The sequence below is a fragment of the Salmo salar genome, chromosome 10, assembly GCF_965601325.2.
Source record: "Salmo salar chromosome 10, fSalSal1, whole genome shotgun sequence".
Lineage (NCBI taxonomy): Eukaryota > Metazoa > Chordata > Actinopteri > Salmoniformes > Salmonidae > Salmo > Salmo salar.
Genome location: NC_138300.1, coordinates 91,007,451 through 91,030,216, shown reverse-complemented (window position 1 = coordinate 91,030,216; position 22,766 = coordinate 91,007,451). Strand labels below are relative to the sequence as shown.

Below are 22,766 nucleotides of genomic sequence, written 5' to 3'. Positions count from 1 at the left end.
AAAGCAAAGGTGAGTAAAGACATCCTGCTCAAACACTGCCCTCACAGCAGAGAGATGGTGGGACTTGAACTCTAGTCTGAGTCCTTAGGTGGACCCGACCCACTTTCAGACCAGAAGAGTGTATTAAGTCACTTCCCTTCACTGGTAATAGACATGTTGTGTGCTGCAGGATAATGGGAATTACAACATCCCTCCAGCTGTCCAGGTTCAGAGGGCTTCACAGACAGGGAGAAAAACAAGGATACAGTCAGGCCCCAGGCTCTTCCTCCAGCCCACATTGCCTGAATCGCTCCAGCTGCAGGAGGCCTGACTGTTCCCACCACCAGCTACTGTACTTACTGACTGCACGGGGTCACACTAGGGACTATGACTTCCAGATCCCCAAACATAACCCAAACACCTGCAAATCTGTTTATTATTCAGAAGACCCCTGGTGGGATTCAATTCTATATTGTTGTATATTATTTTTGTCTGAGCAAATACCATAGTTTTCTACCAAATGCTTTGGGATATCTTACACAACCCAGTGACCATGGCTAGTGCCTATAAGAATAGCCCATAGATTCCACCGTATGATCCTGGTGATCTTCTAACATCACATTTCTATTTGTCACATACTTTCGTAAACCACAGGTGTAGACTAACAGGGAAATGCTTACTTACTGGCCCTTCCCAACAATGCAGAAAGACAGACAATATAGAAATAATATAAATATAATAATAATACAAGTAATAATAAATACACAATGAGTAATGATAACATGGCTATATAGACAGGGTACCAGTACCGAGTCGATGTGCAGGGGTACAATGTAATTGAGGTAGATATGTACATATAACTAGGAATAAAGTGACTAGGCAACAGGATAGATACTAAACAGTAGCATCAGCATATGTGATGAGTCAAAAAAGTTTGTGCAAAAAGGGTCTACGCAGTCCGGATATCTATTTGGTTAACTATTTAACTAATTATTTAGTAGTCTTATGGCTTGGGGTAGAAGCTGTTCAGGGTCCTGTTGGTTCCAGACTTTGTGCATCGGTACCGCTTGCCGTGCAGTAGCAGAGAGAACAGTTTATGACTTGGGTGGCTGGAGGCTTTGACAATTTGTAGGGCCTTCCTCTGACAACACCTGGTATAGAGGTCCTAAATGGCAGGGAGCTTGGCCCCAGTGATGCACTGGGCCTTACGCACTACCCTCTGTAGCGCCTTGCGGTCGGATGCCAAGCAGTTGTCATACCAAGCGGTGATGCAGCCAGTCAAGATGCTCTCAGTGGTGCAGCTGTGGAACTCATTATCAGATGGCCTTCTCAACAGAAGCAGCATACACTATGTTTATCAATGACAGTGATTAGAAACAAAATGTTCACACACAGAGTAGCCTTGCTTTTGTATTGCCTGTATAACATGCCTGGAGCTTAAAGTGCAAGACAGGATACTATTCAGATTGAGGGAAATGTTTTAGGCTTTATAAGCTGCTTGTCTATGCATACTGTAAATATATAGTATTCTCAAAATACATAAACCCAGCAAGAAAAATCAGGTCGCCATGGGGACTCCAGACGTTTTATGTTAAGATTAAGCGGTTGCGTCTTAAATGTGATACAGGGGAGCATATTAGCGATCACAACAAATCTTTTGATCTGGCAAATTAGATTATAATGTATTCCTTTGATAGTGTATATGCTTTTTCAAAGTCTCATTGAAATTCAGTCAAAGTGCAACTCAGCAAAGTGATGTACTTCAAGAGAAAATGTATACAACAATTTTGATCTATGATACTGTAGGTATTCAAATCAAATTCTATTTGTCACGTGCTTTGTAAACAACAGGTGTAGACTAACAGTGAAATGCTTACTTACGGGTCCATTTCCAACAATGCAGAGTTAAAGATAAAGATAAAAAAGAGTGTGTGTGTGGCGTAAGTATGCATGTGTGCGCATATTATGTGTTTGTGGGCAAGTGATTTGACTCGCAGTTTGCAAGCGCAGTTTGACTCATAACCCGCAGTACCCACGATTATATCCGCAGGGAGTGCGGGTTAAGGGTAATGAAATATTGTGTGGATGAATGGCAGGTGGGTGGCGGGCAGGTTAAATAAATCGAAAACAATACCTAAAAAAATCCATAAATGTAGTAGTAGTAACCTTCTTGTGCAATTTATAATCGATAGGCAACATTTAAGTTTTTCTTTCATTATTTTAGGCTATCTGGCATTAGTGCGTAAGCCTAAGCTTTAGGGCCTAACTGTACACACGCCAAATAGCCTACAAGCCAATCGCAAAATGCTTTTGGGAAGGGACAGAAAAAGTTCATGTCTATCCATGGTGTCACGTCCTGACCATAGAGACCTCTTATTTCTATGGTAGAGTAGGTCAGGGCGTGACTGGGGGGGGGGGGGGGGGGGTTATCTAGTTTCTTTCTTTCTATGTTGTTTGGTTCTAGTTTCTGTTTTTCTATGTTGGGTTTTTGGATGATCCCCAATTAGAGGCAGCTGGTCATCGTTGTCTCTAATTGGGGATCATATTTAAGTAGTTGTTTTCCCCACCTGTGTTTGTGGGTGATTATTTTGAGTTAGTGCATGTTGCACCTCTGTCGTCACGGTTTGTTGTTTTGTTTATTGTCTGTCTTGCTTAGTTTCACAAATTAATAAAGACGTGGAACGATACGCACGCTGCGCCTTTGTCTCCTTCCTACAACGAACGTGACACATGGAGGCAAAAAGGACAGCGTCGGCGTTTAATTCAAAAAGAGAAAAGCTGCTAAATGGAGTTTAAAATAAAAAGAATGGAGGGCGTGAAATGTAATGTTTGGGAAAGATTTGGAGAAGTGGTAAAAGAGGATGATAGCAATGCCGGTTATGCTATGTGTGATGATTGTGAGGCGCTATTGATTGGTTCTGCTTTTCTTTTCTTAGTCAAACTTGTGTTCTTTTTCTTTTCTTGTGTTCTTGAACGTAGCCATGTTTCTTTGTGTTCTGGAACATAGCCCTGTCTTTCATTTTTGTTCATTGATTTCGCCTGTGTTCGTTTCTCATCAGCTCCCTATTTAGTTCAGTTCTTTCTGTTTGTATGGTTGTGAGGTATTGTTTTGACTGCCTACCTGTGTTTGACCATTGCCTGCAACCACGATTCCTGCCTTCGGTGAAGGCGTAATAAACATCTGCTGCACTCTGCGTGTGAATCTACACCTTTTTCTCACTGAGTATTCATTACAGCTATAGCAATTCAACAATCACAAGACAGACGTCAAATAGGCCTAAGGCACGTCAAGGGAACTGTAGCCTACTGTTCAGATGGGTTAAATGGAAACTGAAATCTGGACACTGACTGTAGTTCTATAACCTCTCATAGCCTTAATGTTAACTCATGCAGAATTAACGTAAGCATTTCTTGCAGTAAAATGATATACCAAATGGAGGTAAAACAATTTATCAGAAACATGTGGAGTGGAGAAATATGATTTATTTCAGCATCTTGAGAGAATGTGAATGTGCAGTTATATAACCTCTAAGTGCTATCTTTATCAGCATCATAAAAGCTGATAGTAGGCTATTTCAACCACATAAAATAGGTGACCGACCGGCAAGATTCAGTCTTATGTAGCAAAATTTGAAATTGTGTTTTTTACATTGGATAAAAGTAGACTCAGAGCTAGAAAATGGTAGATCATACACTACAGATGAGGAACAATGGGGAAATAATTCTGCTTTGAAATTTGATAAACTTGAAACCTCACTTTTGAGAAAATGGCCTTTGAATGTTTTGGTACCTACGGGAGAGCTCTTCTTTGTCTACACCTATTCAGCATTGTTCATACGCTCTTAAGCTTTAGCCCCACCATCTCTTTAAAGGTTGATCTGAGCGTTCTGTCCTGACAACAGCAGTCAAGCACCTGAGCTAACTGGCTAACATTGGCTAGCTTGCTAGCTACTTTCAGACACAAATGAGATAACAGCTCACTGACCAGTTTACTCACCCTAGCAGAGCTGGTTAGGCTGTTTTTATGTTATCCAGAGCGTTGATGAATGCAACTGTGCTGCTGGCAACAATTTACGCTTTTTTGCCAACGTTTACTGACACCAGCCATATTCAACAGGTGTTGAGCGTTCGTAAATTCATCAGTTATTTTGCGCTCTGGCACACTCAGACGAGAGTGCTCTGAGTATATAGTCAGAGTGAATTTAACAGCTACGTCTATCAACAGTTGTCACAGTGACATTCTATTGAAATGGTTACTTGCATAGTGGAGTATTTTGTTAACATGTAGCTAGCTAGGTAAACAATGAACCATAATTCCAACTCATGACGTTACTACCCTGCATGAATCTGCAGGTAGCTAACCAAACAGATTCAATGTTAGCTAGCTAACATTAGCCTATAACTAGCAAAGCAAATGGCTCTGAGATACAAATAATATTACTAAACAGATCATACACGTAATGTTAGCTAGCTAACTTTAGCAAGCTAGCGAACAGTACACTTTAACTTGAAATGACAACGACTTTCTGTCAAAATTAGAGACGTGTGATATCTGAAAATGTAGCTAGCTAGATCATGGATGGACGCTTCTCCCTTTCACGGATGCCATGTTTGCCCTCAGTTTGATTGAAGACGTAATCTGGAGACAGGTGTTTTCTCCATCTCCTTAGCTATCCTACTCTAATTCCACTGATTTCAAAACTCGGTCCTCCAGAAAGTAGAGAGCAACACTTATGTAGTTCTAATACACAATATATATTTTACAAAAGCTGTGTTAAGACAGGATTCCCTACACATACTGACCAGCTCAAATAGACAGAAGCGTTCTACGTGGCAGACCAATCCGAACTCATCTCTCGGCATGTCCAGCCCACTCATTATGTCAGCCAATCATGGCCAGCGGGAAGATTGCTGTCTTTTTCTGTGGCTAAATCAACTAGGTGCTTAATTTAACAATTGTATTCGTATTTACAGATGCCATACACATTTGTTGTTAAGGCACATGAAAGTTCACATGTTCCAGAAGGCATTTCTTCCAAAAAACGCATTTGATAAAAATAAAAAAAGGTTTACGTTCAAATGGCTCTCCTGTGAAGTAGTGGCCCGCAACATATGCCAGGTTTCCTGAAACGAGTCACATTCACATCCAAGCCAAACTGAAATCTTATCAGAAACATTTTGGGTCGTTTTCACAGCTTTCTATTACCTTCAAACTGGTAAAACTGATTTAGAAATTTTGCATAGATAATCTTTCCCGTTTTTTTTCTCCCCGGTCCCTAAACGTCTTTGCTCTGAAAACTTTACCTATGTCAACCACTGAACAAAGATACAAACACAACATGCACAAATGTCAAAGATGTTACTGACTTACAGTTCATATAAGGAAATCAGTCAATTGAAATAAATGTATGAGGCCCTAATCTATGGATTTCACATGAGACACCTCCAAAAAAAGGTACGGGCGTGGATCAGAAAACCAGTTAGTATCTGATGTGACCACCATCTGCCTCATGCAGCCAACACATCTCCTTTGCATAGAGTTGATCAGGCTGTTGATTGTGGCCTGTGGCATGTTATCCCACTCCTCTTCAATAGCTGTGCGAAGTTTCTGGATATTGGTGAGGACTGGAACACGCTGTCGTACACGTCAATCCAGAGCATCCCAAACATGCTCAATGGGTGACATGTCTCGTGAGTATGCAGGCCATAGAAGAACTGGGACATTTTCTGCTTCCAGGAATTGCGTACAGATCCTTGCGACATGGGGCCATGGATTATCATGCTGTAACATGAGGTGATGGTTGCAGATGAATGGCACAATAATGGGCCTCAGGATCTTGTCACGGTATATCTGTGCATTCCGTAGCTTACACCTGCCCATACCATAACCCCACCGCCACCATGGGGCACTCTGTTCCCAACGTTGACATCAGCAAACCGCTCGCCCACACAACGTCATACACTCTGTCTGCCATCTGCCTGGTACATTTGAAATCGGGATTCATCGGTGAAGAGCACACTTCTCCAGCATGCCAGTGGCAATCGAAGGTAAGCATTTGCCCACTGAATTCAGTTAGGAAGCCAAACTGCAGTCAGGTTAAAACCCTGGTGAGGACAATGAGCACGCAGATGAGCTTCCCTGAGACGGTTTCTGACAGTTTGTGCAGAAATTCTTAGGTTATGCAAATCCCCAGTTTCATCAGCTGTCTGGGTGGCTGGTCTCAGACGATCCCGCAGGTGAAGAAGCCGGATGTGGAGGTCCTGGGATGCTGTGGTTACACGTGGTCTGCGGTTGTGAGGCCGGTTGGAAGTACTGCCAAATTCTCTAAAACGACGTTGGAGGCGGCTTATGGTAGAGAAAATAACATTCATTTCTATGGCAACAGCTTTAGTGGACATTCCTGCAGTCAGCATGCCAATTGCACGCTCCTACAAAACTTGAGACATCTGTGGCATTGTGTTGTGTGACAAAACTGCACATTTTAAAGTGGCCTTTTATTGTCCCAAGCACAAGGTGCACCTGCGTAATGATCATGCTGTTTAATCAGCTTCTTGAAATGCCATACCTGTCAGGTGGATGGATTATCTTGGCAAAGGATAAATGCTCACTAACAGGGATGTAAAAAAATTGTGCACAACATTTGAGAGAAATAAGCTTTTTGTGCGTATGGAACATTTCTGGGATCTTTTATTTCAGCTCATGAAACGTGGGACCAACACTTTACATGTTGCGCTCATATTTTTGAACTGTGTAATGCTGGTGTAGTTAGCTTGCTTTCCAGCTAGCTAGCCAAATTTGCTAAAGCCTTGAAGCGTTGGCTAACCTAGTTAGCTAAAGCCTTGCAGCATTGGTTAACCAAGTCTTGGTGGATACTTCAAGCCCCTTAACAAAATCCCATACTGACAAATATAAATAAAACCACAGAAACATAATGTCCATCATTGTTAATATATGTTAGCCAGTGATAGTTAGTTATATGTAACTGTGAATTGTGTGGGCGGGTGGTTTGCTGATGTCAACGTTGTGAACAGAGTGCCCCAGCTTGGCGGTGGAGTTATGGTATGGGCAGGCATAAGCTACGGACAATGAACACAATTGCATTTTATCAATGGCAATTTCAATGTACAGAAATACAGAGATCCTGAGATTTTATAATGTACATAAATATAAAAACATTAACATGTAGTGCGTGTGTGTGCATCTATCAGTTACACATACAGTACCAGTAGAAAGTTTGGACACACCTTCTCATTAAAGGGTTTTTCTTTATTTTTTGGAGACATCAAAACTGTGAAATAACACATATGGAATCATGTACTGTAGTAACCAAAAAAGTGTTAAATCAAAATATATTTTATATTTGAGATTCTTCAAAGTAGCCACCCTTTGCCTTGATGACAGCTTTGCACACTCTTGGCATTCTCTCGACCAGCTTCATCAAATCAAACTTTATTAGTCACATGCGCCGAATACAACAAGTGTATACCTTACCGTGAAATGCTTATTTACAAGCCCTTAACCAACAGTGCAGATCAAAAAGAGTTAAGAAAATATTTACCAAATAAACTAAAGTAAAAAAATTATGATAAAAAGTAAATAACAATAACAATAACAAGGCTATATACAGGGGTACCGGTACCAAGTCAGTGTGCGGGGGTACAGGTTAGTTGAGGTAATTTGTATATGTAGGTGGGGTGAAGTGACTATGCATAGATACTAAACAGCGAGGAGCAGCAGTGAAAAAAATGGAGGGGGGGGGGGGGGGGTCAATGTAATTAGTCCGGTGGCAATTTTATTAATTGTTCAGCAGTCTTATGGCTTGGGGGTAGAAGCTGTTGAGGAGCCTTTTGGCCCTAGACTTGGCGCTCCGGTACCGCTTGCCGTGCCCCTGAACTCTCGTGTATTTTCTGCAATATGCAATGATATGGGCAGCGGCCATATAACGCTTTTAAAACATGCAGAAGTGCGCTGGTTATCAAGGGGCATAAGTATTGACACGTTTTTTAAATTGAGAAACGAGCTTAAAGTTTTCTTTACTGACAATAATTTTCACTTGTCTGACCGCTTGCATGACGAGTTTCTCACACGACTGGCCTATCTGGGTGACGTTTTCTGAATCTAGGATTACAGGGACTCTCCGCAACTATATTCAATGTGCGGGATAAAATTGAGGCTATGATTAAGATGTTGGAGCTCTTCTCTGTCTGCATTAACAAGGACAACACACAGGTCTTTCCATCATTGTATGATTTTTTTGTGTGCAAAAGAACTCATGCTTACGGACAATGACAAATGTGATATAGCGAAGCACCTGAGTGAGCTGGGTGCGCAATTACGCAGGTACTTTCCCGAAACAGATGACACAAACAACTGGATTCGTTATCCCTTTCATGCCCTGCCTCCAGTCCACTTACCGATATCTGGACAAGAGAGCCTCATCGAAATTGCAAGAAGCGGTTCTGTGAAAATTGAATTAAATCAGAAGCCACTGACAGAGTTCTGGATTGGGCTGTGCTCAGAGTATCCTGCCTTTGCAAATCGCGCTGTTAAGACACTGACGCCCTTTGCAACCACGCACCTACAGTTGAAGTTGGAAGTTTACATACACCTTAGCCAAATACATTTAAACTCAGTTTTTCACAATTCCTGACATCTAATCTGAGTAAAAAATCCCTGTCTTAGGTCAGTTAGGATCACCACTTTATTTTAGGAATGTGAAATGTCAGAATAATAGTAGAGAGAATGATTTATTCAAGCTTTGTGATGGCCACTCCAATACCTTGACTTGGTTGTCCTTAAGCCATTTTGTCACAACTTTGGAAGTATGTTTGGGGTCATTGTCCATTTGGAAGACCCATTTGCGACCAAGCTTTAACTTCCTGACTGATGTCTTGAGATGTTGCTTCAATATATCCACATAATATTCCCTCCTCATGATGCCATCTATTTTGTGAAGTGCACCAGTCCCTCCTGCAGCAAAGCACCCCCACAACATGATGCTGCCACCCCCGTGCTTCACGGTTGGGATGGTGTTCTTCGACTTGCAAGCCTCCCCCTTTCTCCTCCAAACATAACATTGGTCATTATGGCCTAACAGTTCTATTTTTGTTTCATCAGACCAGAGGACATTTCTCCAAAAAGTACGATCTTTGTCCCCACATGCAGTTGCAAACCGTAGTCTGGCTTTTTTATGGCGGTTTTGGAGCAGTGGCTCCTTCCTTCCTGAGTGGCCTTTCAGGTTATGTCAATATAGGACTCATTTTACTGTGGATATAGATGCTTTTGTACCTGTTTCCTCCAGCATCTTCACAAGGTCCTTTGCTGTTGTTCTGGGATTGATTTGGGATTGATTTGCACGTTCATCTCTAGGAGACAGAACACGTCGCCTTCCTGAGCGGTATGAAGGCTGCGTGATCCCATGGTTGTTTAAACTTGCATACTATTGTTTGTACAGATGAATGTGGTACCTTCAGGCGTTAGGAAATTGCTCCCAATGATGAACTAGACATGTGGAGGTCTACAATTTTTTTCAGAGGTCTTGGCTGATATCTTTTGATTTTCCCATGATGTCAAGCAAAGAGGCACTGAGTTTGAAGGTAGGCCTTGAAATACATCCACAGGTACACCTCCAATTGACTCAAATGATGTCAATTAGCCTATCAGAAGCTTCTAAAGCTATGACATAATTTCATGAGCCGGGTTGTGACAAAAACTGACACTCATTCTTATGTTTAATAAATGTATCGTATTGTGTGTGTGTGGCAGGCTTAAAATGATGGCAAAAAACATAATTTGAAAGTGCACTGACCCTGGTGCTAGAGGGGGTACGCAGCTGGAGGTTGAATGTTTGAAGGGGTACAGGACAATAAAACGTTTGGGAACCACTGTTCTAATTTAACTTGGGTTACGCAAATAACCCTAAGTTTTGATAACATATCAATAGTGACACAAATATTATAGAATGAGAGACCAGACGTCTCACAGGTGCAGTGTGACTCTGGTCAAAGCCATCATCTCTACTCCACCACATAGCAGAAGCTTTCGCAGATTCATCTCAGAAGCCACACTGGAGCTGGAGTAGCATGCATCTGCAACTTCTGTCTTTTCACTTTACATCTGCTGTCAGTCCTCAGTATAACTCAAGTCACTTCACTTGACTTGGGAGTGGTGAATAGATTAAACTTAATTGTGTGGTTCTTGTGTGGTTCTTGTCCTACTCCAATTAAGTAACATAGTTACCACCTTCCGGAGACACCTGAAACCCCACCTCTTTAAGGAATACCTGGGATAGGATAAAGTAATCCTTCTAACCCACCCCCCCCAAAAATATGTACTATTGTAAAGTGGTTGTTCCACTGGATATCATAAGGTGAATGCACCAATTTGTAAGTCGCTCTGGATAAGAGCGTCTGCTAAATGACGTAAATGTAATAGTAGTACACCTGAAAGTTAAGTGTGTCACATGATACATGGCCAGTCATTTCTTGCTATGACACAATGTCAGTTTAGCCCTCTGGTTTGTTTATCATGTGTACCACAGTGGCACTGCATTGGCTTTCTATTCATCTTTAGAGAGCCTGTCAAAAAAACCACTCATAAATAAATACGTCTAAAGATAGGAGTGCACTGTTGATCCAACATGACTCAACACGAAAACAGCTCTAGTCAATTTCACATAGGCCATTTCACATAAGCCATTCCAACACAATGCTTTGTAGAAGCGAAGCTCGTAGCTTTACTGTACATGGTGAATCAAAATAGGGCCTGTGTCAATTTGGCTTTGGAGAAGAAGTTATTTCTGCTACTGCTAAGACTTTAAAAGGGCAAACTGATGGAAAATTATGAAATTAAGCTAATATGAGCGGTCTTATCAGAGGTGGGGTTTTCTGTCATCAGAATAGAATTCTTTGAAAAACCAGCCTACAGGAGACCTCAAATGGCAACAGTCCAAATATATACATTATAGAGAGACACATGGATCAGAATGTACTTACAACTCTAAAATATATCATTGTTATGATTAATAGCTTTAAAAGGGTAAGGTTATTATAAATCCTTAACTCAACTTACACTATGCAAACTTTCTCTAGTGTTTACTTAAAAAATACAAATATACATTCAAAGTTGACTTGCACTCTTAACCCTGTGTGGGCCACTTAGACAGGGGATTGGGAGAAAGAGACAGGGAGGATAGTTGTGAAAGAGGATTAACTGCAGATTGAGGCTGCCACTTTGGTTTAGGATCTTACTGCTGATTCTCCAGTATGGCCAGAGAAAGCTGAGGGGGTAAGGACACCTCCGTCTGACTGAGGGCTCGCAGGGGAAGGGCAAAGAAGACAGGAAGAGGCTGTCGATCCTTAAGCCGCTCTGCCCTGCTCAACAGCACATGTGCTGAGTGGGCCGTATGGGGCTGCTTACTACCAGAGGTCACAGCCAAGGGCAGGACAGTTGAAAGGTCACTGTTAGCTGCTCCCTTAGACAAACAGTGCGTTAGTGAATGGTTCATTAGTGCTTCTGTGTTAGAAACAGCGTTTCAGGCCATCAGAGGTTTATAAGGCACTTTAGTTCAGGATATTGATATCTAGGTCAGAATGATAGGGGGCTAATTGTCAACAGAGTTGCTTTGCTGATATACTACAGTGACATAACAGGCAGATGTGATAATAAAATATAGGCCTATAGGAAATAATGGTGTTTTTTCCGTTTGCTTTTCCAAGTATACATTAATCCTGGGTCGCACCACTGTACATTATTAGTATATACAGTTGAAGTCCGAAGTTTACATACAACTTAGCCAAATACATTTAAACTCAGTTTTTCACAATTCCTGACATTTAATCCGAGTAACAATTCCCTGTCTTAGGTCAGTTAGGATCACCACTTTATTTTAAGAATGTGAAATGTCAGAATAATAGTAGAGAGAATGATTTACTTCAGCTTTTATTTCTTTCATCACATTCCCAGGGGGTCAGAAGTTTACATACACTCAATTAGTATTTGGCAGCATTGCCTTTCAATTGTTGAACTTGGGTCAAACATTTCGGGTAGCTTTCCACAAGCTTCCCACAATAAGTTGGGTGAATTTTGGCCCATTCCTCCTGACAAAGCTGGTGTAACTGAGTCAGGTTTGTAGGCCTCCTTGCTCGCACACGCTTTTTCAGTTCTGCACACAAATGTTCTACAGGATTGAGGTCAGGGCTTTGTGATGGCCACTCCAATACCTTGACTTTGTTGTCCTTAAGCCATTTTGCCACAACTTTGGAAGTATGCTTGGGGTCATTGTCCATTTGGAAGACCCATTTGCGACCAAGCTTTAAATTCCTGACTGATGTCATCAGATGTTGCTTCAATATATCCACATAATTTTCCTGCCTCATGATGCCATCTATTTTGTGAAGTGCACCAGTCCCTCCTGCAGCAAAGCACCTCCACAACATGATGCTGCCACTGCTTCACGGTTGGGATGGTGTTCTTCAACTTGCAAGCCTCCCCCGTTCTCCTCCAAACATAACGATGGTCATTATGACCAAACAGTTCTATATTTGTTTCATCAGACCTGGGGACATTTCTCCAAAAAGTACGATCTTTGTCCCCATGTGCAGTTGCAAACCGTAGTCTGGCTTTTTTTATGCCGGTTTTGGAGCAGTGGCTTCTTCCTTGCTGAGCGGCCTTTCAGGTTATGTCGATATAGGACTTGTTTTACTGTGGATATAGATGCTTTTGTACTGTTTCCTCCAGCATCTTCACAAGGTCCTTTGCTGTTGTTCTGGGATTGATTTGCACTTTTCGCACCAAAGTACGTTCATCTCTAGGAGACAGAACATGTGTCCTTCCTGAGCGGTATGACGGCTGCGTGGTCCCATGGTGTTTATACTTGCATACTATTGTTTGTACAGATGAACGTGGTACCTTCAGGTGTTTGGAAATTGCTCCCAAGGATGAACCAGACTTGTGGAGGTCTACAATTCTTTTTCTGAGGTCTTGGCTGATATCTTTTGATTTTCCCATGATGTCAAGCAAAGAGGCACTGAGTTGGAAGGTAGGCCTTGAAATACATCCATAGGTACACCTCCAATTGACTCAAAGATGTCAATTAGCCTATCAGAAGCTTCTAAAGCCAGGATATCATTTTATGGAATTTTCCAAGCTGTTTAAAGGCACAGTCAACAGTGTATGTAAACTTCTGACCCACTAGAATTGTGATACAGTGAATTATAAGTGAAATAATCTGTCTGTAAACAATTGTTGGAAAAATTACTTGTGTCATGCACAGAGTAGATGTCCTAACCGACTTGCCAAAACTATAGTTTGTTAAACAAGAAATTTGTGGAGTGGTTGAAAAACGAGTTTTAATGACTCAAACCTAAGTGTATTTAAACTTCCGACTTCAACTGTATATTTATATATTTATATATGAGTATATATACAGTACCAGACAACAACAAAAAACATCTCAATTGGGTTCAGGTCGGGTGATTGTGGAGGCCAGGTAAAGAAGAAGAGTGATGGAGTGATGCATCAGATGACCTGGCCTCCACAATCACCCGACCTCAACCCAATTGAGATGGTTTGGGATGAGTTGGACCGCAGAGTGAAGGAAAAGCAGCCAACAAGTGCTCAGCATATGTGGGACCTCCTTCAAGACTGTTGGAAAAGCATTTCAGGTGAAGTTGGTTGAGAGAATTCCAAGAGTGTGCAAAGCTGTCATCAAGGCAAAGGGTGGCTACTTTGAAGAATATCAAATATATTTTGATTTGTTTAACACTTTTTTGGTTACTACATGATTGCATATGTGTTATTTCATACATTTACATTTACATTTAGTCATTTTGCAGACGCTCTTATCCAGAGCGACTTACAAATTGGTGCATTCACCTTATGATATCCAGTGGAACAACCATTTTACAATAGAACATCTTTTTTGGGGGGTGGGTTAGAAGGATTACTTTATCCTATTTACGTCATTTTGCAGACGCTCTTATCCAGAGCGACTTACAAATTGGTGCATTCACCTTATGATATCCAGTGGAACAACCATTTTACAATAGAACATCTTTTTTGGGGGGTGGGTTAGAAGGATTACTTTATCCTATCCCAGGTATTCCTTAATGTTTTGATGTCTTCACTATTATTCTACAATGTAGAAAATTAGCAAAAATAAAGAAAAACCCTTGAATGAGTAGGTGTGTCCAAACGTTTGACTGGTACTGTGTGTGTGTGTGTGTGTGTGTGTGTGTGTGTGTGTGTATATATATATATATATATATATATATATATATATATATATATATATATATATATATGAGCCTTTTCTTTAAAAATATATGAATTCTGCATAATAAGTGTTTGAATATGATTTGATAAATATTATAATTACATTAACTTGGAAACCACACTGCCATGTAGGAAAGTAAGCCGTATTTAAGAAGTGTACATGTGGTATACTAGCCTGTGCCAGGGCTGGTCCCTGATCCCCAGGCTAAAGGTTTGGAAGTCATCATTATAGCACGTTAAGGGCCTGCCTAATAAAGTTACAACTGTGCTGCATTAAAACATGATAGACGGTTTGATTTGGCACACTCCACAGAAACATATTTGCACAATAACACAGACTCAGTTTTGTGAGATTGAAGGAGAGAAAAAAACTAACAAGGAGCAAATATTTTGATACACATTTTAAATGATGATTTTGTGTGTTTGTCAAACATGTCACTGGCTGGTATCCTGGGGTAACTAACGCATTTAGCATCAAAGGTGAGGCTCTGTGGCCTGGTGGTGAGACAGGAGGCAGCCAGGGGTTTCTGGGTTTGGAGCTCAGCTCTCTGTTGGGTCGGATTGTGGGGTTGGGTAACCCCGCTAGGACACTGTGCATTCCTCTGGGTTACACAGCTATTCATGGTTTGGTCATTCTGGGATAGAAGAACTTCATTTATACCCTTTTATTTATTAAAGGTACTTAGGAAGCGTTCCTTTAGAACTGAGAGTCTAGTGAGTACACAAGCAAAATATGGCCTAAAACATTATCTGCAGGGCTCAAGATTCTGCATCCTGCCTCCAGGTCTCACGGGAGAATGCTGGAATCTCCAGTTCGATGATGGAGCTCCAAAAAACAATGAATCATGTTGCAGAGAGCATGCGCAAAGAGCTTTGTAACAAAAACAACGAAGCAAAGTGGACATAGAGAACAAGCGTAGTTTCTCCCTGTTGTTGAACTGAGAAATATCTTTAACGTAATAGCCAAAGTGCCCTCACACCTAACATTGAGAAGAAGAGAGGACTTGCTACATAAGGTCAAAATCACTCTAGGGAATAATGAGAGAAACAGTGAAACAACTACTAATATACACACATACTTTGATGAAAAAAGTTTATATCATGACCTTTGCAGATACTTTTTTTTTTGTCTCGAGGTTGTGTAATACACAACCTTTCTTCTTTGCTTGTCTTCTTTGTTATTTTATCAATCTATCTAAAGAAGATGAAAATAGTTCATCATGTTAGCCACTGGTTCTTTTTAACAAACAATTAGTTTGTCTTGTAGAACTCTCAAACAAAGGCCATGCCATTTGCTATAAATCTGTGCCTGTGAGCCAGCTGCAGTTGACACAGTTCAACTCTCCAGTGTACTGTAGGGGAAGTGCTGTGCCTACAGTGCACTGATGTAACATGGTGAACACTACAAAATCCATGTACAGCTAAAACTCTCATGTAACCAGATGGTCTTAATGATTTCCCCCCAATTTATATAAAGAGATTAACCAAAAGGACCAAATAAAACATAAAACATGAATGGAGATACATGGCAATTACAATCAAAAGTAAGTATATCAAACATAAATAAACAGCAGAGTAAATAAACAGGTAAACAAGAAAGAGGGGGAATAGAACATGTGGCTCACCCAACTATCAAAGCAGTGATAACCTCTTTATCGGACCAAGAATATCCAGCTCCTGTCTGTCTGTCTCTTCTTTTAGCCTTCAATGCTTCCCTCACTCGCGTTAAGCTTCCTGCAGATTTCTCCTCCTTGGGAAAAATGTCCTGGGAGGGGGAGAGGAGAGAAAGTGTTTCGCTCAGTGATTCAGAGGCATGGTGTAAACGGCAGCATTCTTTTTCTGACAACCAGCGTTAATTGCAGATCAGACTCGCCCACACACTCCACATTTCTCCTGTGTGTCTCCTGGAAGGAGCTGAGACCAGACTGTGATATTCTAGTGCTATGAAGAGGAGTGTTGTGGGAGACCCTCCAGACCCACACTTCTCGCACTAATCACCACCTCAGAACTTATCCCTTTTACCTGGGTCAACTTTCTCCACTCAAACCAAAGACTGTATTTACACATCTATCGATTTATAGAGAGACATTTAGGCCTAAACACACCCATGATATAATATGGTAAAAGTACAATTCATTTGACCTGATAAAGGTCAAATTCATTTGATAACTTGCTCTACTGCACCCTGATATAACACTAGAGCGTAAAAATGCAGCTTATGTTGCAGTAGACGATTACAGACAAGTATATCCTATGAGTGATTGCAGTAGCATATTGCATGTTCTTAAATAAGTTTACTCTACTTCAACACAACACTTTTCTGTAAGATAGGGCGAAGCTGTCTGACTTGCTATATGCAACTCATCCACACCCTAGACATAAGAGGTCACATGAAGTGCATCAGGAGCAACAGGGCCTCATTATTGGTTAAGCCTTGGGCGTCTCAGAACCTAACGTTGGCGGATTGGAGGGTACTTTGCTCTGCATTAATAGTCACTATCGGTCTGCTGGGGAAGTAATGTAAATGCAATGGGGGGGACTCCTCCAGAGGGGACCAAAATAGATACTCAATAAAAATACACACAGATATGCCTTTATATTGCTGCCAAGACGGCTGTCCCTGAAAAACTTTGCTATTTTCATTTAGTGCCAAGCCAGGAATAGCTCATGGTTGGGGAAACCATAGAGAACGTTAGACATTTATCAGTCAGTCTCAGCCAAACACACTCTTTACCTTCATCTGGATTTATAAACAATGGGGTTAAGTGAAGACGCCATAAACGTTTGTCCTTAAACTGACTGAGACAGTTAATTATCTACTATACCAAGGACAGGTTTATTATTTTACTTTCTCAGTTTGTGAGTTTACAAAACACTATGTTTCATTAACAAGTTCAAAATGTACAATTCGTAAAAACAAAGAAATCTCAATTTACACTGACAGGTACAATATGGCGTGTGGACTTAACAAATATGTTAAATGAGCAGAGTGTAATTTATTATAATGTTGAACGTTCACTTACTGGTAACTATTTATGGTCATTTTCAATGGCAGATAAATTATCAAGACAAATAAATGCCTCCTTCCTACCTGCTATAAATCTGTCAGTAGAGCAGACACACATGTTGAGGTCCTTCTCCTAACTATTCACCATGACCTGACTGCCTCCCATCAAGCTTGTAATTAGATATGAAAACCTACAAACAGGTGCAGGGACTTATTCCATTGTGGAGTGTTGCTGTATAATTTAGTTGATTCTTCACTCAGAGGAAGCTTAATTCAGCCAGGAGTGAGAGACAAAACCTACATTCAGATTACGTGTATAGGCCTGTCCTACACAACATAGATTTTCACCTTAATTGTGCAATCAATATCAGGAGAGTAGAGAGACAATGGTGGAAAACACACATTTCTCCACAGCAGAGGTGTAAATGCAGAGTAACCATTAGCTGACCAGAACCCTTTCAGGACTTCAATACAAAGCATATTACTAACAAACTGACACTTGCAACGTAGGATGATACTCTTTGATTATAACAATGTCATTGCATGCTTAGGCTACTAGTTGGTATTGTGTCACCTATTAAAATAAGAAAATCTACAGGTCCACAACCAAGAAAATGCATTCGAGTTTACAGTATAGGCAATATCCCTACTTCTAATCGCACAATCTTTAGTGGTTGAGACATCTAAATCAACTGGCCATTATAGTGTACGTCATGCAATTATAGAATGCACAGAAATTTAGAATGGATTTCAGAGCAATCCATGTATTCAAAAGCCAAACAGTCATTTGATTGCATGTAGACTATGGTGATGATGTGATGGCATTTATGTGAATGTAAAATAAATGTTTAATGTCGGTAATACAAAACAAAGTTAAATTGTATTAGCAAAGGTATGCCTCCCGTTGTCTGAGAAGTCCCCGACACTGTCAACTGATATTGCGCCGCTCTATGATAGCTTATTGTAGCCACTGTAAATAAGTTCCAGTAAAGTCATAGCCATTAGTAATTCAAGACGATTGATAAAAGCTATTATTCTAAGAAATATCCTTAAAATGACAGACTCCGAAAAAGTTTATGAAATTAACCGTAAACTATCAAATTAAAGAAGATAAAGATAGCGGAACTCTTCACTTAGTCTATTGGGTCAATAAGCACAAAGACGCACGTTCATACGATCAATATGAATATTAAATAACTGTAGCCTTTTCATAGGCATACAAATAAAAATGTTTTTATCCAGCATAGACACAGAAACTGACATAATATAATAGCGCTACAGTATGGGATGGCTTTTCACTCTACGTCTCCCTCTTGCGCTTTCTCTCTCACACGAGTGCAATATTGTTGCTATTTTTATTACTCACCTTGTCTCTCAAGTCCCTCGCTGTATATAGATACTCTATATCAGAGCCTCCAATGGATACCGTGTGCGTGTGACATTAACGTAATTTCAGTCACATTTACACACAACTGCTATTTTAGGGAGCAGCCAAACTCAGTAGAGCTCGTTTCTTGTCAGCGAGACTCCTCCCCTTATCTGACGAACACCAGACGAGTTAGAAATCGCCTCCTCCCGCTCATGTCTATCTTCCAAAAACTATACCCAAACTTGTTTAACTTTCATCGTAGGCTACCTATATACCTCGATAAATGTGACTTTTACAATGAAATAGAATGTCAAAATGACAGTGGGCGAAGGCATGATATAGGCTACCTGATGACATGTTTGTGCTCTACGTTACTCGTATAGGCCGAGCCTATGTATGCTATTTACAGTTTGGTAAACTTTATATGGTTTGTATCCAATTTACAATGATAATAACATAGTAATTGCATTCTTGCTACATGATGCTTGGAAGTCTTGGTGTCAACATAGCACCCCTGCCCTTGTATTCCATTGTCAAGTTTTAACTCTGCTACATCTGTGTCTGAGCAACAGGCAAGTAAGTTAGCGAGACATAGGAAGTGTAATACAACAATGTAGGCTATCTTACATTGTAAGTGATTGACATAGTGTAAATGTGGCAGCAACTACACTCAAATTCATTCAAATGACGATATAAATTGAAATCTCAGCAATAAAATAAAAATACTTTTTTCTGCTAATTATGATTGTTGGCTTGATTCACTTCACTCCCTACGATTGACGTCATATCTCTCAAAGACAACAGCAACTCAGGAACATTGATTTTGAAAGGACATGTTGCTGATCCAATTGAAATACTCAGCGGCTGGTCAGTAACCAATTACAGAAGGGAGGTGGGCTCTGAATAGCTGGCATGTGGCAAAGTCACGTGTAAGTGCAGGATCTGAGGAAGAGGAGTGGTGCGTGGCTCACATTGTTTTTACCAGGATTTAAAGGAACAGGTGCATGTGGAAATAAAGTAACACTTCTGTAATTTGACCATTTTTGATGAGATTTTGAATTTGCACCTTACCAGAATGGGTTTAGGAAACACCTATAAAATAAATAAATGATCTGGCACTATTTCTATTTGCACAGTCTGCACACACTGTTATGAGCTGGTTAACACTATCCTCAGTTTCATAAGCCATTATGAATTATTCAATGTTTATAAAACCTTTATACACGATTACATGTTACAAATAATTAAGTTCTTATTTATTAGTAAGTTAGGTTATTCATAGTTTATAGATTTAGTATAGTTTATTGAAGACTATTCATGAATGTTATAAAGTTTAACCCATGAGGTTAAAAAATAAATAAATAATAACATTTGGATGTCCATTGCCATCACTCATTAGATGAACAACCCTCAATGTATTTGGGGTATAAAATTCTTGCTTTTCTATAAAATGACTGTATACAGGAATCAGGAAAATACTGGCCTTCTGTCAGACTAGTGTGTGTGTTAGGAGCACAAGTGAGCAGCACCAAGTGACTGCATGGAAACAGGGTGTGTACACTACACAGTAGACCTGCCTTTACAGACACAGAGTTACATCCCAGGCATGTTCGATCTCCAAAATCCAGCAACTGTGTCACAGTAATGAATCCTTCAAATTAAGCTCTCCTTAATCCCGCATTAGATTGTTCCTATGGCTGTACTATCATTGATTTTAGTGGGTTTATTAATCCCTTTCCGTAGCTCCTCTTTGGTCCTGACAAAGCACAAGTCATCTGCAAAAATAGTCCTGCCAAGGCGAGGCATATTCTGTAGATCTGTTTCACAAACACTTGTTAGCCCCAGTCCACTGAAAACCTCACCATGTTCCCCTGAAAACCTCCCCATGTACCCTTGACAACCTTCCCTTATAATCCTGAAAACCTCCCCATGTACCCCTGACAACCATCCCATATAACCATGAAAATCTCCCCATACCAGAAAACCTCCCCATATACGGTACCCCTGAAAACCTACCTATATACCCCTGTCAACCTCCCCATGTACCCCTGAAAATTTTCCCATGTACCCTGTCAACCTTCCCATGTACCCCTGTCAACATCCCCATGTACCCCTGAAAATCTTCCCATGTACCCCTGAAAACCTCACCATATACACAGTTACTGGTGATATTAATGGAGAAAAAGTGTATTCCTCCACGGCCCCAGCTTGATAAGAAAGCATATAGAACAGTTGGCAGATCATTTTTGTTCATTTCTCTACCATAAGCCGCCTCCAACGTCATTTTCGAGAATTTGGCAGTACTTCCAACCAGCCTCACAACCGCAGACCAGGACCAGCCCAGGACCTCCACATCCATCTTCTTCATCTGTGGAATTGTCTGAGACCAGCCACCCAGACAGCTGATGAAACTGAGGAGTATTTCTGTCTGTAATAAAGCCTTTTAGTGGAGAAAAACAAATTCTGATTGGCTGGGCCTGGCTTCCAGTGGGTGGGCATGGCTTCCAAGTGGGTGGGCCTATGGCCTCCCAGGCCCACCCATGCCTGCGCCCCTGCCCAGTAATGTGAAATCCATAGATTAGGGCCTGATTAATTTATTTCAATTGACTGATTTCATTATATGAACTGTAACTCTGTACAATCGTTGAAAGTGTTGCATGTTGTGTTCATATTTTTGTTCAGCATAATTTACTAAAAGTTTTGTTGACCTCAAAGTTATTAGAAAACGAAGTTTGTGTAAGTGAATTTGTATATTTTTGTATGTACTCTATAAGAGTGTGTTAATGCTATAACATGCTATAGACTTTCACAGTGTGTTCATGCAATAACATGTTATAACAATTGATTTAACTACGCATATCACCAATTTCAAATAGTTTTTTCTTTGATTCTATAAATATCATCAACCAGGTTATAAATCCTTAACACATCAACTAAGATTTACATCATTGTGTGAAGTCACAGTTCAGCATTTCAACACATGATTGAGGCATAACAATAAATATAACTATCTTATGATCACCATGTTTGTTTGTGAGTTAAAGAGTTTCAGGGGAAGGACCTCTCAGTAGAAAGAGCTGTTGCTCACCCATCATTGCTTTCATCACCTACGAAATAGTACTGTTGCGTCCACATCAATGCTCCTTGCTGGGTAACACTTCTCATATCCAACCTTCCTCTTCCATAAGTCAAGACCGAGATGCCACTCATGACACCCCACACCCTTTGTGTAACACAAAGGCCTATGTCACTGTGTGTCTCACCTGTTTGAGTTGTTGCACAAATGCCTTCACAGAACCTGCTGTAAAGGGTCTTCAGGTTTTTTCCTGCAAGGATTCACTTTCTATATCTCTTGTTTCCTCTCTTTATCTTTCGGTCTCTCTTCTTTGAATCACTCGTTCTCTCTCTTGTACTTCAAAGCCAGACCAGCTGGCTTTGGATGCTTTCCTTCTTGCCCCTGAGAGGCCTGACTTCACACCCTCTGCCTCCTCCTGTCCCTTGGTCTTTCTGCCGGGAGGGAGTGGGGCAACAGCAGTTTGAAGGGTAGGACCCCAGATGGACGCAGACATGCCAGGCATGCGTTGTGTGACAGGGATTGGCTCAGGGGCTCTCTGGACCAGCCGCAGCTGTCAGTCATGGGCACTGAAGGTGTTAGGAGGTTTTCCTTATTGTGTTATTGTGATTCATATACACTGAGTGTACAAAATATTGCTCTTTAAATGGCATAGACTGGCCAGGTGAATCCAGGTGAAAGCTATGATCCCTTATTGATGTCACCTGTTAAATCCACTTCAATCAGTGTAGATGAAGGGGAGGAGACAGGATAAAGAAGGATCTTTAAGACTTGAGACAGTTGAGACATGGATTGTGTATGTGCCATTCAGAGGGTGAATGGGCAAGACAAATGATTTAAGTGCCTTTGAACTGGGTATGGTACAGTAGTACGTGCAGGCACACCAGTTTGTGTGTGTAAAGACCTGCAACCCTGCTGGATTTTTCACCCTCAACGCTTTCCCGTGTGTATCAATAATGGACCACCACCCATAGGACATCCAGCCAACTCGACACAACTGTGGGAAGCATTTGAGTAAACATGGGCCAGCATCCCTGTGGAACGCCTTTGACACCTTCTAGTC

The 22,766-nt window shown here is 40.8% G+C and overlaps 1 protein-coding gene across 6 annotated transcripts in view; it reads right to left on the bottom strand.

Moving 5' to 3' along the window:
• The window catches only part of mef2aa (myocyte enhancer factor 2aa), a 95,694-nt gene extending 73,562 nt beyond the window's left edge, over nucleotides 1-22,132 (bottom strand). For 3 of the 6 annotated variants that reach the window (XM_082957230.1, XM_014124112.3, XM_014124110.3), the window contains exons 1-2: nucleotides 18,628-18,813; nucleotides 15,880-16,019 (exon numbers count right to left, since the gene is read on the bottom strand). The gene's annotated coding sequence lies outside the window, so the exon portion shown is untranslated. Of the gene's footprint in view, nucleotides 1-15,879; nucleotides 16,020-18,627; nucleotides 18,814-21,893 lie in introns of those variants that run through there. The other 3 variants (XM_014124114.3, XM_014124113.3, XM_014124111.3) reach the window with 2 other exon arrangements.
• Nucleotides 22,133-22,766: the final 634 nt, after the last annotated feature.